Source organism: Rissa tridactyla, chromosome 2, assembly GCF_028500815.1.
Source record: "Rissa tridactyla isolate bRisTri1 chromosome 2, bRisTri1.patW.cur.20221130, whole genome shotgun sequence".
NCBI lineage: Eukaryota > Metazoa > Chordata > Aves > Charadriiformes > Laridae > Rissa > Rissa tridactyla.
This window is the reverse complement of record NC_071467.1, coordinates 55,222,646-55,235,793: the sequence shown is the minus strand read 5'-3', so window position 1 is coordinate 55,235,793 and position 13,148 is coordinate 55,222,646. Positions and strand designations below refer to the sequence as shown.

Below are 13,148 nucleotides of genomic sequence, written 5' to 3'. Positions count from 1 at the left end.
GGAAACACAAATGCACTAGATCCTGTCTAAACTCTGGTACTGCGTGAAGTTTAATGCTGTTCACTGCATTCACCCCGTCCCTCCTCAGAGAGCTATCTGTTGTAGTGAGGAAGCTCTCACAAAAGGTAGTAGAAAAGCTGTATTTCTCTTTTGCTTGCTACTGCTCTGGCAGCGTCACTTCTAAGGTAAGCAACAGCCCTGTAAGCACTCCCTGGGGATAGCATCATCTCAAGCCAACTGGAGTATGTCAAGTCACTATGCATGCATGTGTGTGCAGCTACAAGTACCAAGGAGGATGGGAGGAGGAGAGTAATGTGCAGGCTAATCCAGAATCTTCTCTCACAATAAAATTGATAAGCCTTTGCCAGCAACTCACTCTTAGCCAGACTCATTATTTATAGCACAACAGGATACAGTTAAAACTGCAGGAAATGCACAGGTTCGAGAGCTCCGATGAGGCTTAAATCATTCAACAAGCAAAGAAGCAAAGCAAGTAAAATCCATAGGGGATGTAAACTGGACAGTGTTAAAAGATTTTTGGCTCTAGAAGCACAAAGTAGATTTTCTAAAGAAATAGGAATATTAAAATAATCATCAGGCACGATGAAACACTGAAATGTAAGGGGTCAAACTTTCTATAGCTTTCAGTACAGCTTCTAAATTGCCTGCATTTATATGGCAATTGTGGAAGGATATGTACTTCTTTTTATTTTAGATCATTCTAAAGGAGCATCCTTTCAAATGGCACGAGTATTATCATTAAGGAGCTCACAGTATTTATAGGACTTTCTCTCTCTGAAGACAAGTTCATTCGTTTTGGTTGAATTCAGGTAATAGCAGAAAGAACTGGACCATACTGTCTACTGGAAGGCATCTAATGCAACTATATACATTGCGAGTGTAAGCTCTTTAAGCTCCTGACATAACCAACGAAGGGAGGCAGATACTTCTAGAGAGTGAACACATAAACTAATCAGGAGCTGGAAGTCATGCAAAAGTCTTTGAAGTTTTCTTTGTGCTTAGTCTTAAGTGAACTCCAGCTGCTACTTTCTCCCTTCCTATAATTAATGCACCCTTTTAAGTTAATGTCACCACTCCACCCATTATGTTTTTTCCAAAGGCTTCAGGATCTAAGCAAAAAAGCAGTACCTATTTTCGTTAGTTATTGGGGTCTCCCTTAAATGTGTTTTAATGTATATGGAAGGCAATGGTTGAGCTACAAAACTTGAATATGTAAACTCTCCAATTTACATTTACATTTACTTTTTAGTCATGAATGGTATTTGTTACCCTGCAAGTCACGAGAAAACATTTTAAACATTGTGCTAATGGTATTCACAGGACTGGACTGAAGTAATGTGAAGCAACACATTGAACCTTTAAGGCTAAACAACACACAACTTTTAAAACTATTTTATTGAAAAAAATGCTTATGTGGTGAAGACACTCTTGAATCTTTCGACAGAATGGGGAGCAACTTCAGATTGTCACTATAAAAGTCCTGGATCAGATTCTCAGATCATTATAAACTGTTACAATGCCACTGGCTTAATTTATCCTTTATGTTTAAATTCAGAACATCCTTCTTTGTGGTACTGCTAATGTTGAAGTTATTACAAATCACAAAAATTTCATGAGAAAATGTACTTCTCACCATTTAGATTTTTCTCTGCAGCTCTGGGTTGTCTGTCAGGCAATTCTGAACTCTCAGCTTGTATTTTCCATGGTGTATTGTACTTTGTGGCATACTGAATCAGTCAGAAGGAATGAAAAATTTGCTGGAAAATGCTGTAGCCAAATAAAAATCAAGATGTGCACATAATTCTATTTCTTGCCTCTTGAGCACATTGGTAAAGATTGTATGTGTTACTTTGGAAAGAGTCCCAAATTTGCTGAGTGGACTGTTCTTTTGTTAATGAGGCTGCTTAATAAAGCAGTGTAGATAAAGAATGTGCAATGAATAAAGATGAATCTTGGAGAATCTCTCAAAGCACTATGTTCTTATTTTTACCTGAAGAAAAATGGTTACGCATCAGCTGGAAACTGATGGAAAGTACATCTACGTGGAAACTTGTCAATGTCCCCAACAGCCTGCAGCTTTATTCTGTATGACTTAAGGCAACATGAGGCCTCATCTCTACCTCTGTCTCCCTTTCCATCCCTCCATCTGCAGCCATCTCTGAACCCTTCCTCTTTCTCTTCGATTTTCCAGAAAGCAAGAGCTGTGGGGCTGGGTAAGAACCTCGAGCAGAGGCGGAGCAAGCAGGGAAGCTGATAAGGTCTCTGTGCAGAGAGGAGGTGATACCAGTGTGGCACAGGGGGACCTGACACATGGGGCAAGGGATGGGGATTGCAGCTGATGGGTGTGATCCCGCATGTTTCTCCAACAGCATTTGACTGTCATATCTCCTTATCAGAAGTTGTCACACACTCCCTCTCCATCCAGTTCTAAATATTTACAAAAATCTCAGAGTCAAAGCAAATATGGTACTTTATATTCTAAAAAAATAAACTACTAAAAAATCCCAGACAGCTAGGCAATATTAACAGAGGTAAATCCTCTTGGCTCTGCGGAAGCCAATAGAAGTTTTGCTAATGCAGTGCATATTTCACCTTCATACTTTAAAAAGCAAGCTATATTAGAATAGATTTTTGACCAACATTTTTGAGGGAGACAATGAACAATTAGTGAAGGGAGGCGGGGAGCCAGCAAAACTGCCACCTTGGATTTCCGAAGGGCAGACTTTAGCCTGTTTAGGAGCATGGTTGAGAGTGTCCCTTGGGAGGCAGTTTTGAAGAGCAAAGGTGCCCAGGAAAGCTGGTCATACTTCAAGCAGGTGCTCTTAGAAGCACAGGAGAAGGCCATCCCCATGTCCCGAAAGACGAGCCGACGGGGAAGAAGGCCAGCCTGGCTAAATAGAGAGCTTTGGCTGGACCTCAGGAAAAAAAGGAAGGCTTACATTCTCTGGAAAAGGGGCTTAGCAACTTATGAGGATTATCAAGATATAACAAAGCTATGCAGGGGGAAGATTAGAAGGGCCAAAGCTCAATCAGAACTCAGCTTGGCCACTGCAGTTATAGACAACAAGAAGAGATTTTTCCAGTATATCAACAGAAAAAGGAAATCTAGGGAAAATATAGGTCCACTGATGAATGAGATGGGTGCCCTAGTGGTGGAAGACACAGAGAAGGCAGGGTTACTGAATGCCTTCTTTTCTTCGGTCTTCACTGATAAAGCCGTCCCTCACGCATCCCATACCCTGGAGGCAAGGGGGAAGGTCTGGAGAGAGGAAGATTTTCCCTTAGTTGAGGAGGACTGTGTCAGAGACCACTTGGCCAAGCTGGACATTCATAAATCCATGGGCCCTGACGGGATGCACCCGCGAGTGCTGAGAGAGCTGGCAGATGTTATCGCTAGACCACTCTCCATCGTCTTTGCAAGGTCATGGGGAACAGGAGAGGTGCCTGAGGACTGGAGGAAGGCTGACATCACTCCAATCTTCAAAAAAGGCAAGAAGGAGGACCCAGGGAACTACAGGCCGGTTAGTCTTACCTCTGTCCCTGGGAAGGTAACGGAGCGACTCATTCTGGATGTCGTCTCCAAACACATAGAGGAACAGGAAGTTATTGGAAGTGGTCAGCATGGATTTACCAAGGGCAAATCATGCCTGACCAATCTGATAGCTTTCTATGATGTTATAACGGGTTGGCTGGATGAGGGGAGAGCCATAGATGTCATCTACCTTGACCTTAGCAAGGCTTTTGACACTGTCTCCCATAACATCCTCATTAGGAAGCTGAGGAAGTATGGGCTAGACGAGGTGACAGTGAGGTGGATCGAGAGCTGGCTGAGTGACAGAACTCAGAGGGTTGTGATCAGTGGCACAGAGTCCAGTTGGAGGCCTGTAACGAGTGGTGTCCCTCAGGGGTCAATACTTGGACCAATTTTGTTCAATATATTCATTAATGACCTGGATGATGGGACAGAGTGTATCCTCAGCAAGTTTGCTGATGATACCAAGCTGGGAGGGGTGGCCGACACTCCAGAGGGCCGTGCTGCCATCCAGCGTGACCTGGACAGGCTGGAGAGCTGGGCAGAGAAGAACCTAATGAGGTTCAACAAAAGCAAGTGTAGGGTCCTGCACCTGGGAAGGAAGAATGCCAAACACCAGTATAGGTTAGGGGCGGACATGCTGGGAAGCAGCTCTGAGGAGAAGGACCTGGGGGTCCTGGTAGACAGCAAATTATCCATGAGCCAGCAGTGTTCCCTTGTCGCCAAGAAGGCCAATGGCATCCTGGGCTGCATAGGGAAGACTGTGGCCAGTAGGTCGAGGGAGGTCATTCTCCCCCTCTACTCTGCACTGGTGAGGCCACAACTGGAGTACTGTGTCCAGTTTTGGGCTCCCCAGTTCAAGAGGGACAGGGAACTACTGGAGCGAGTCCAGCGTAGGGCAACCAAGATGATTATGGGACTGGAGCACCTCCCTTATGAGGAAAGGCTGAAAGAGCTGGGACTCTTTAGCCTGGAGAAGAGAAGGTTGAGGGGGGACCTGATTAATGTTTACAAGTACCTAAAGGGTGGGTTTAAGGAGGACGGAGCCAGGCTCTTTTCAATGGTTCCCAGTGACAGGACAAGGGGCAATGGGCACAAGCTAGAACACAGGAAGTTCCGTTCAAATACACGGAAAAACTTCTTTACGGTGAGGGTGACAGAGCACTGGAACAGGCTGCCCAGGGAGGTTGTGGAGTCCCCTTCTCTGGAGATTTTCAAGACCCGCCTGGATGCAGCCCTGAGGGATGTGCTCTAGGCAATCCTGCTCTAGCAGGGGAGTTGGACTAGATGATCTCGAGAGGTCCCTTCTACCTCTGAAGATTCCGTGATTCCGTGATTCCGTGATTAATTCCTTGCTAATCCACTCATCTTCTTTTTGGTCAAAATTTTAGGGTGTTTCACTCACTTTAAAATTAAATAACAGTATATTATTTGGTAGCCTCTCCCATTCAGGACATCAACAACTCTACAAACATAATTGTGTAAGCATAAAGCTGAACTTAAAGCAAAAGCTGGTAGAAGACTCCTATTGGAGATTGGTCTAGAGAATTTTAATTTATAATGTAGGTACAGAAATGTGTTGGCAAGAACCTCTTGAGTTGCCAGATGACACTGGTAGCAGTACCAGTACTATGGAAGGTCATGGTGAGAAGATAGGAGATGCAATCATGAGAAAAGACAGACCAGAGCTGAAGATGAAGAACGGAAACTTAAATTTGATGGAGACAAACACAACAGACAGGGAACACCAATTAGAAGTTCACAGGTCTCCAAAGAGCAGACATTCCCATTTTTTGAGGAATCAATAGACCACAAAATCAAATTTAGTTGATTATATTGTCAGGTCTTCAAAAGAGGAATGAAGAGGGAAAGGAAAAAACTATTCATGTTCTTATACTTTGGCTGTACAATTCCAATCAATAGGGCATAAAAGGTTTACTGTGAACTTAAAGTGATTTCTAGGCTTACTCTAAAGAGACAGAGGGAACATCTTAATGAGAATTTTCAAGGCAACACCCTAAATTTCAAGTGGTATTTTTCTAATTTTTGTTCAAATGTTTGTATTATGTGCCTGTGAAAAACATGACCTTTCTATGTAAGGAGCCAAACAAATCAGTGATGCTTCCAAACCACTTCAACTACAGCGAGGGCTGTAAATGTTTGACTAGGCTACACTTCTTTACAATGCCCATAAAAAAGGTAAATAACAGAATAAGAAAAATCACATCTGAAATGGGAATACTAGTACATGATGCACAGCAGCTTTCCAGTTTCCTTCAACTACCTTTTTTCCTCCTGTTTATTTTATTTTAGAGGTTTATCTCAAATATTTCATCTACAAGCACTCTGAGGGAAGCTGCAGCATGCCAGGTATTTCAAAGATAACTCCAAATATACTGCAGCTCCTGAAGCTCTTGGAGATAGAGAGACCACTAATATTTACAAAATATGATGCCTTTGTCCATAGTTCCTCATGAATAATTCGGAGTCCTGCAAGCAGCCCTTCTGAAGCCAGCCGAATGACTCTTGTGCATAGGGTTTGGAAGTTTAAATGTCTTAATATTGATGCTGGGGGAGTAAGAGGTAGCTCTTGGAAATCTCTGAGGAAAATGGAAAATGGGCTCACATTAGAGGGAAGTCTTCAAGGCTCAGAAGATGTAGAGGGACAATATTATCTTTGATTCAAGCATCTTAACATAGGTACAAAATGCCCGTTCATGTTCTCTCGTGAAGCAGAAATCCTAGATGGCCCTGAACCATGCTAGAAAGTTCTAAAGCACATTTTGTAGACACCATGTATTACAGGAAGGGATTGCTCTTGGCTATTTTGACAGTTAATAGTTTGTTATTGTTTGTTCTAAGCTGTTCTGGGTTTGCACCAGGTCTCATTGGAACAATGGAAAGAGGACTTCGGAGAATTGCCTCTTTAAGCTGTGTTGAGTTCTCCTCAGTCACAGTTAGGAATCTGAACCCAGATACCAAATCATCACGCAGAGGATAGTAACAGCAGAACCAATAATTTGGTAACTACTAAAACACCCCAACCACCCCCTGTAGCATTTAATTAACTCTCAGGGCAAGAGCTAATTCATCATAACAGGACCGTGGACATGTTGTCAAATAAGAATTACGGAGGGAGGTAAAGTCATGTCTCTAAAATCACACACATTTTTGCCACAGAAGAGGGTTAAACATACAAGAGCTAGTTCGTGACTTAAAGCTATGGTACACTGTGAGTAATAGAACTGCTAATCTTCTGTAAGTCCTGCAGAGCTTGGCTGAAGTTTCTAACTGAGCTTTGTCAGCCCTGTACATATTCTTGGCTGGATACCCTCTAAAAAGTAATTAATATTGCTATACAAACATAGTAAATCATGTCTGAAAACTCACATGCTTATGTCAAATGAGTACGACTAAGCTGTTGTTGTGCCCTCTGTCATTGTGAGTACATGCTCCTCTTCCCACTCCTGCCTAGATAAGAGCCATGATCCATGATAGGAGGTGAATATTCACAGGGCATTCATCCATCTTTTAATGATCGTGTTAGATCTTTCACTGTGCAGGCACTTTATGAATGTTGTGAAGCTGTAATGCTATCCTTCCCATGAGGACACCGAATTACTTATCCATGCTTTTGATATAACGCATCTTGGCTGAACTGTTGCAGCTCTCTCGTTCTGGAAGATTTCCAGTCAAGGGCTATATTTACGTCAGTTACGATTCATTCAAAATGCTTCCACAGGATCTTGAACAGGCTAACACAGTTTCACGAGTTTAATCCAAAACAGAGATGATACATGGCTTTCCAGTAAAACAGAGGAATAATCATGCTCGCACCTCTAGTTCTTGGTTTGAGTTGGTATCCCTGGTAGGTATTCAGCCACTGCTTGGACCAGTATCTTTTCCAGACATCCAGGTGACTACAGATTATGCTTCCAAAAGGGATTTAGGAGGGCAGTCACCTAACTCCCATCTTCAGAAATGACTGAAGGATTCAGAAGCATACACCCTATGGACTTACAGGGAGAGTAAATGCTCCTGCACACAATGCCAATTTTAAAGACGGTACTTAGGCTTTTAAGTCACAGACAAACTTTTGAAAATTAGCCCTCAACAGAATTGTATACCATTACACCCTTTGTCCTTGGAGTTTTGTTTTTTTTTATTTCTGTTTCTGGGATTTTGACCACCTAAATTCAAGCCTTATCTTTTAAATTTGGCTTTGATTAACACAGCTGTTATTTATTCTGTTGCTTGGCAGGAATTACTGCAAGACCACCATAAAGTCAGCCTGTTTGTACTGTATTGTACCGTTAATCTCCTTTTCCTTTATGACATACATGCACAATATCCTAAGGGGAAGATCACAATATATATACGGATTCATACTCGCATATAAATTTATGTATGAATACATAGCAACAATGGGAACAATGGGAGGGAATATTTTAATAATCTCCTAAAAGCCTTTGTGAAAAATTCTAGATAACACATAAAATGGAATGGTTTGTACGGCATGAACCAGGGGATCAACATTAATTGGTTGCTTAATGGAAGCATAATTCAAGATAAAAATGGAATAGACTTTATTCAAAGTAGTTGGAATCATTTGGGTGGAAGAAAGACCTGACAAATTAAGAGGCAGCTATATCATTACGATCACTAATGCACAGCTCACCACCTAAGGTTTTCCAAAATAATGCATTTGAAGAGACTTTCTAATAAAAAGTAATTAGGAGAGTTGAACAAAACACAATGGTGCTTAGAGTCGCTAGGTTAATTTTCATCAGAATTTGGTCATTATCTTAAAATAGCATTAACAGCAGATTATTTCTATCTATCTAGAAACATCTACATTTCTGTGTCTCACGGAGACTTTCTGAATTAGGAATCACTTTGCAATTGCACTGCAAAGCCCTGCCTGAAAATGCCCTAACACCCAAGAGTGAGCTGCCTTTTCCTTGCATGGACAGGATGACCTCCACTGAGAACAAAACAGGAGCAAAACGAGGGATGGGACATCCCTCAGAATTCTTCCATTCGTATGAAAAAGGAGTCACAAAATCACAAAAAAACAGTTTGGACAATCATCTATGCCAGTAAGCCGTATCTTCCATCCTGACAGAACACTGTTGGGACTCATAATGTCACTGTATTTGCTGAAGAAACTCTATTAGTGCCAGGAGTATAACTGTCCAGTAGAAATTTCACAATAATCCTGCTGATTTGATTCTCTTTTCTAAACAAATCATTCAAGAATCTAGGTAGCAAAAGTCAGATCTCCAGGGATGTTAGCTGCCTGGATTTCCTTTCAGTGAGTCTTCATGTTTGACAAGGGAAAAAGAAAGCACTTGCTCTTTCATTCTGATCAAAGTCAATTAAAATCTATTAAGTACTCATCATACTGGACTGTGATCATCATACTGGGCTACTCTGCAGCATTTGATGCCATTTCAGACTTCCCTTTGATCCCCAGTATAGGCCTCATGCTGCCCTTACAGAGGGAATAACAGGGGAAGAAATGCTTGAGAAGTTTTCCCCAAGGCAAGGAGTATTATTTCTGCTGATGGTCATGACCCCAGCTCATGATATTTTGCTGCAGGGGGACTTTGGAACCATAAAGGTTGAGCTGGCCATTTCAGTGTGTGCAAGCTGCCATGGAGCAAGAACTGCTAAAAGAAACGCCTCGAACACTCCTGATGTTTGCTCTGGAGGTGCAGAGCTGTGAGCGTCATGCCAGCCAGCGGGTGAGAAGTCTCCTGGAATCCCTCATTGAGGGATTAGAGAGCCTGGCCATGAGGGCTGGATTGATGGTCTATCGTTTGCATTTATTTAGACGACATAAGCAAGCTTCCTGTTTCCTCAAAAGAATGTGGACAAGTCCTAGTTTCCAGCTCCCTTGAATTTCTACAGTTTTCTAGGTAAACAGTTTTAGCTGCTTTTCACCACCAGTCCCCTGATGCCCTTGATTTTTCCCTGGTTACCAGACATAAGCACCTTCAAACTGAAAGTAGCCATTAGGAAAAGCCTGTACTACCTGCAAATCCCTGCCTGCCAAGTGTACAGAACCAAGCAAGATTTGCACACAGTTTGAAAAATGTGGATTAGGATAATGTATTCATGAATGTAGAAGCACGTTAGCTCATTTAGCCATGTAATCTGTATGAACGCATCACTTAAATTGTCAGACCTGGCTTTCCTCCCGTGGAATGTTATCAGTCGTAAGTTTCTTCTTTCCTTACAGCTAGGTTTGTATAAAGCTCTACACATGCAAGTTAGAGTCTGGTCATGACAATGAGCTGAAATACACATAATTATCATAGACATCTATATGACATCAGAAGGCAAAAGTTGAAAAAGGCAAATTTCTGACCCCAAATCAAATGAAAGCGCAAATGGGAAAAACTGTGATTAATCCAATTTGTAGTAAAGATTCTACTCCCTCTGGAGCATTATTCCAGCAGAACACATTTTTAAACAGAATAAAGGGTGAGAAAAAAAATTGTATTATAACAGTATAATTTTCCAGAAGCACACCTTTTTAATAAAACCTTATTATGTTAATAGAACCATATTATGTTAATAGATTCCTGAGAAGTATTTTCATACAGCTTGAGTCAATGCAAAGCATGCATATGCCCATCCAGTAGTTGCTTTTGCTTGCGCTGTGTCCAGTTGTTTTTCTACAGTGGATTTTTTTTCTTTTTTTGTCCCCCCCCTTTCCTGCCTGGTAAAGCTGGAAAATTCCACTAGTGATAACTCTGACAGCTTGCTCCCCCTCCTGTCAGAGGGAGGGAACAGGGTCTGGGAGGCTGAGAAGTTACTGATTTAGTAAATTCTGCAAGTCTTACCTCGGAGCAGAATAAAGCCTTGGTGTTATCCTTAAAGGAGCAGAGCAGAGTCCTTCTGAAACCCAACTTCTTCATGCTCCTAGTGGCAGTGAGTCCCTCCTCAGCCTATGATCACCAAGTCGCATATTCTGGGAGCTATCTGACAGCCTGTGATAGGGTATTCTGCCTCTAGTCATACAAGGGCTGCGGGAACAAAGAGCAGTGGAGCTTCTGGCCCTTGTGGGAAACAGACTGACACTGCTCCACCACTATTTAAAGAGTAGATGCCTCCAGGATAAATCCTCTTACTGTGTTTTCCTGTTTGTGTCAGAACTTAAACCCTTTATCCATTTCCTAAGAGGAGAAATAAAAAAGTAATCAGCACTAAGCTGCGCTGTAATACAGGACAGTCCCTGTGGGGTGGCTCAGAAAAAGACAGAGTCAATTTATGTGTTTTCTGCTAAAGGGATATGAGACACTACCATTAGCATAACGCAAAAAAAAAAATCGTAAATGGCCAGATGCAAATTAATGAGGAGCTCTCTCTGCACGGAGATGGCTGCTCCACCCGGAGCAGAAGCGTAGTGCGCAATGCCAGTGAGGAAGGAGAAGCGAGCCAGAGTACAGCTGTTAAGGAATCAAATATTTATGGGGGAGCCTTTCTTGCTTTTCCTACAGTGGGACAATCAGTGGGAGGCCCAGATGAATGCTGACAAAAGCATGCACCAGGTTTCGTATGAACAGTGGCCTACAATTGGGTTTTGGCCACAGGGCAGATAAAGTCTTGAAATTTGGGGATGATTTTAAGCTGCAGCTGGAGGGCTGAGGAGACACACTGTGCAAAAAGTTCCCTACCACAGGCTATTAGTGCCATCAAAGGAGCCCTAAGAAATAACTCTTAAGCATGGAAAGCATATGCGATGATCAAACTTTACTCCCTCCACCAAACCTTTGTTTATCCATTGAAATGCTTTAACTGGTCTGTCAAATTTACAGCATTCCTGTCATCATTCCTCCAGCGCAAAATACAGGAGGAAAAGCTGACTTTCTGGTTATAAGCTTTTTGATATCCTTCACTTCCTCCAAAGACATGGCTAGAGCCCTTCAGCAGAGTAACGGGAAAAGAAAGCCTGTTATTTAATCAGAGAAAGAAAAAAAAAAAAAGGCTGAAACAAAGAAAAGAGAAGGGAAAGGACTTCCTGAATCAGACACAGATTTCCTAAGGGGGCAGAAAAGAGGAAAACCAGAAGTGGTTTGGTTTTACAGTTCATCGTGAAGTTAAATTTGCTTTATGTTTTAAACTGAACTTAACATCACCTTTCTGTTTCTTCTGGTGAACTTTTAGGATTACATAAATCCTTGAAAATTTCGAAAACTTCCGGTCATTTACCACTATCTGTAGGTCTCTTTAAGGATTGGTAGGTTACACTTGAAAGGATAAACTGCAAGGAAGAGACTGGCTCAGAAATTTGGAAGTGGACTGTGGCGCTGTTCATGCTACAAATCCAGCTGGTGTTGGTGGCAGCTACTGTTGCTTTGCATGAAACGATAGTCATGCTAGTCCATATCATCCCAACTAAATACCTCTATAGTGTTACCTCCTGCAGGCCTTCAGAGGCAACCTCCTGGCCGAATGGTCACCAGACTGCCCTCCCTGCTTCCTTCAAGGATGTTTTCTCCCTGTTTCTCCCTCTCACTATTACTCTCCTTGAGCTGTTGCTGTATGAAGTAAATAAAATAATTTTTTACCGAATTCTAGGCTTTGTCCGAGCAGTCAGATAGATATGGGTTTAGGATTGCCTTTTTCCAAAGTTGGCCTCTCTTGGAATTTAAACAAGCCTCGGTATCAGTGACTTAGGTTTTCCAAGGAATTAAGGTGAGATTTGGCTGTATTTGGTAAACATGAAGGCGGGTTCCTGTTTGCAACCCAAGTCCTTTGCAGCTCACTGCGTGTGCAACGCAGAAAAACGCAGTCAGCGAGGGAGGAGAGGAAGCGGAGACTGGCTTTTGCAGCACTTCATGTCTTCCCTCTGTCTGCTCTCGGTAATTAAAACACTCCCTGTGTTTCAATAAGTGCTGGATCCTCTCGCCTAACACTAGGTGTTGGAAGCAGGGTGTGTGAGTTAGGGCCCTGCTTGCTGCAGGCTCCTGATCACAGACAGTGGAAAGAAAGTCACCTCCAAAGAGTAATTCAGCTCACCTATGGATGAGATGTCTCTTGTGGGGAGAGGGCAGTGAGGGACTCGCCAAAGAGCTGTTAAATGCTAGAAGTGGATAAGTGCTCACTGGGCATTAGGTACACTTAAAATTAAGGGAACAGTGACCCTCTCCTTGCAGTGTCCTTGTGCTTAACGTATTTTACCTCCAAAATACAGTATTTTCTTTAACTACAATTTAAACAAACCTTTAGGTTAAAAGTCTTGACATAAAACTACATAAATATGTTTAAACATGTTTTTTTGCCCTCATTCTTTCTGGACCAGCACGATGGTGAGCCCTAATCACAGCTGTCCTACAAAAAATAAACAGTGGTGAACTCGTATACACAGGTGGCCCACCAAAACATGACACAGAGATCTGCCTGCGCTGGTGTCTTTATTCTTATTTGAGTGTTCTGTTTCATGGTTTGTACGAAAGTAGCTCTGTACTAATTCTATATATGAGACATAATGATGAAATATTTCACCAGATATACTGAATGTCATACAACCGATAAATACTGACACGTGTGGTTTCATGCTATTCTTTTTCTAAAGTTAAATGCT

General features: G+C 42.1%; 1 protein-coding gene across 3 annotated transcripts in view; it reads right to left on the bottom strand.

Moving 5' to 3' along the window:
• ARHGAP28 (Rho GTPase activating protein 28) overlaps positions 1-13,148 on the bottom strand; it is an 80,902-nt gene that overhangs the window by 43,255 nt on the left and 24,499 nt on the right. Inside the window, exon 1 of one of the 3 annotated variants that reach the window (XM_054190713.1) lies at positions 10,405-11,392. The exons of the other annotated variants lie outside the window; for them this stretch is intronic. The gene's annotated coding sequence lies outside the window, so the exon portion shown is untranslated. Of the gene's footprint in view, positions 1-10,404; positions 11,393-13,148 lie in introns of those variants that run through there. 3 annotated transcript variants of the gene reach the window in all.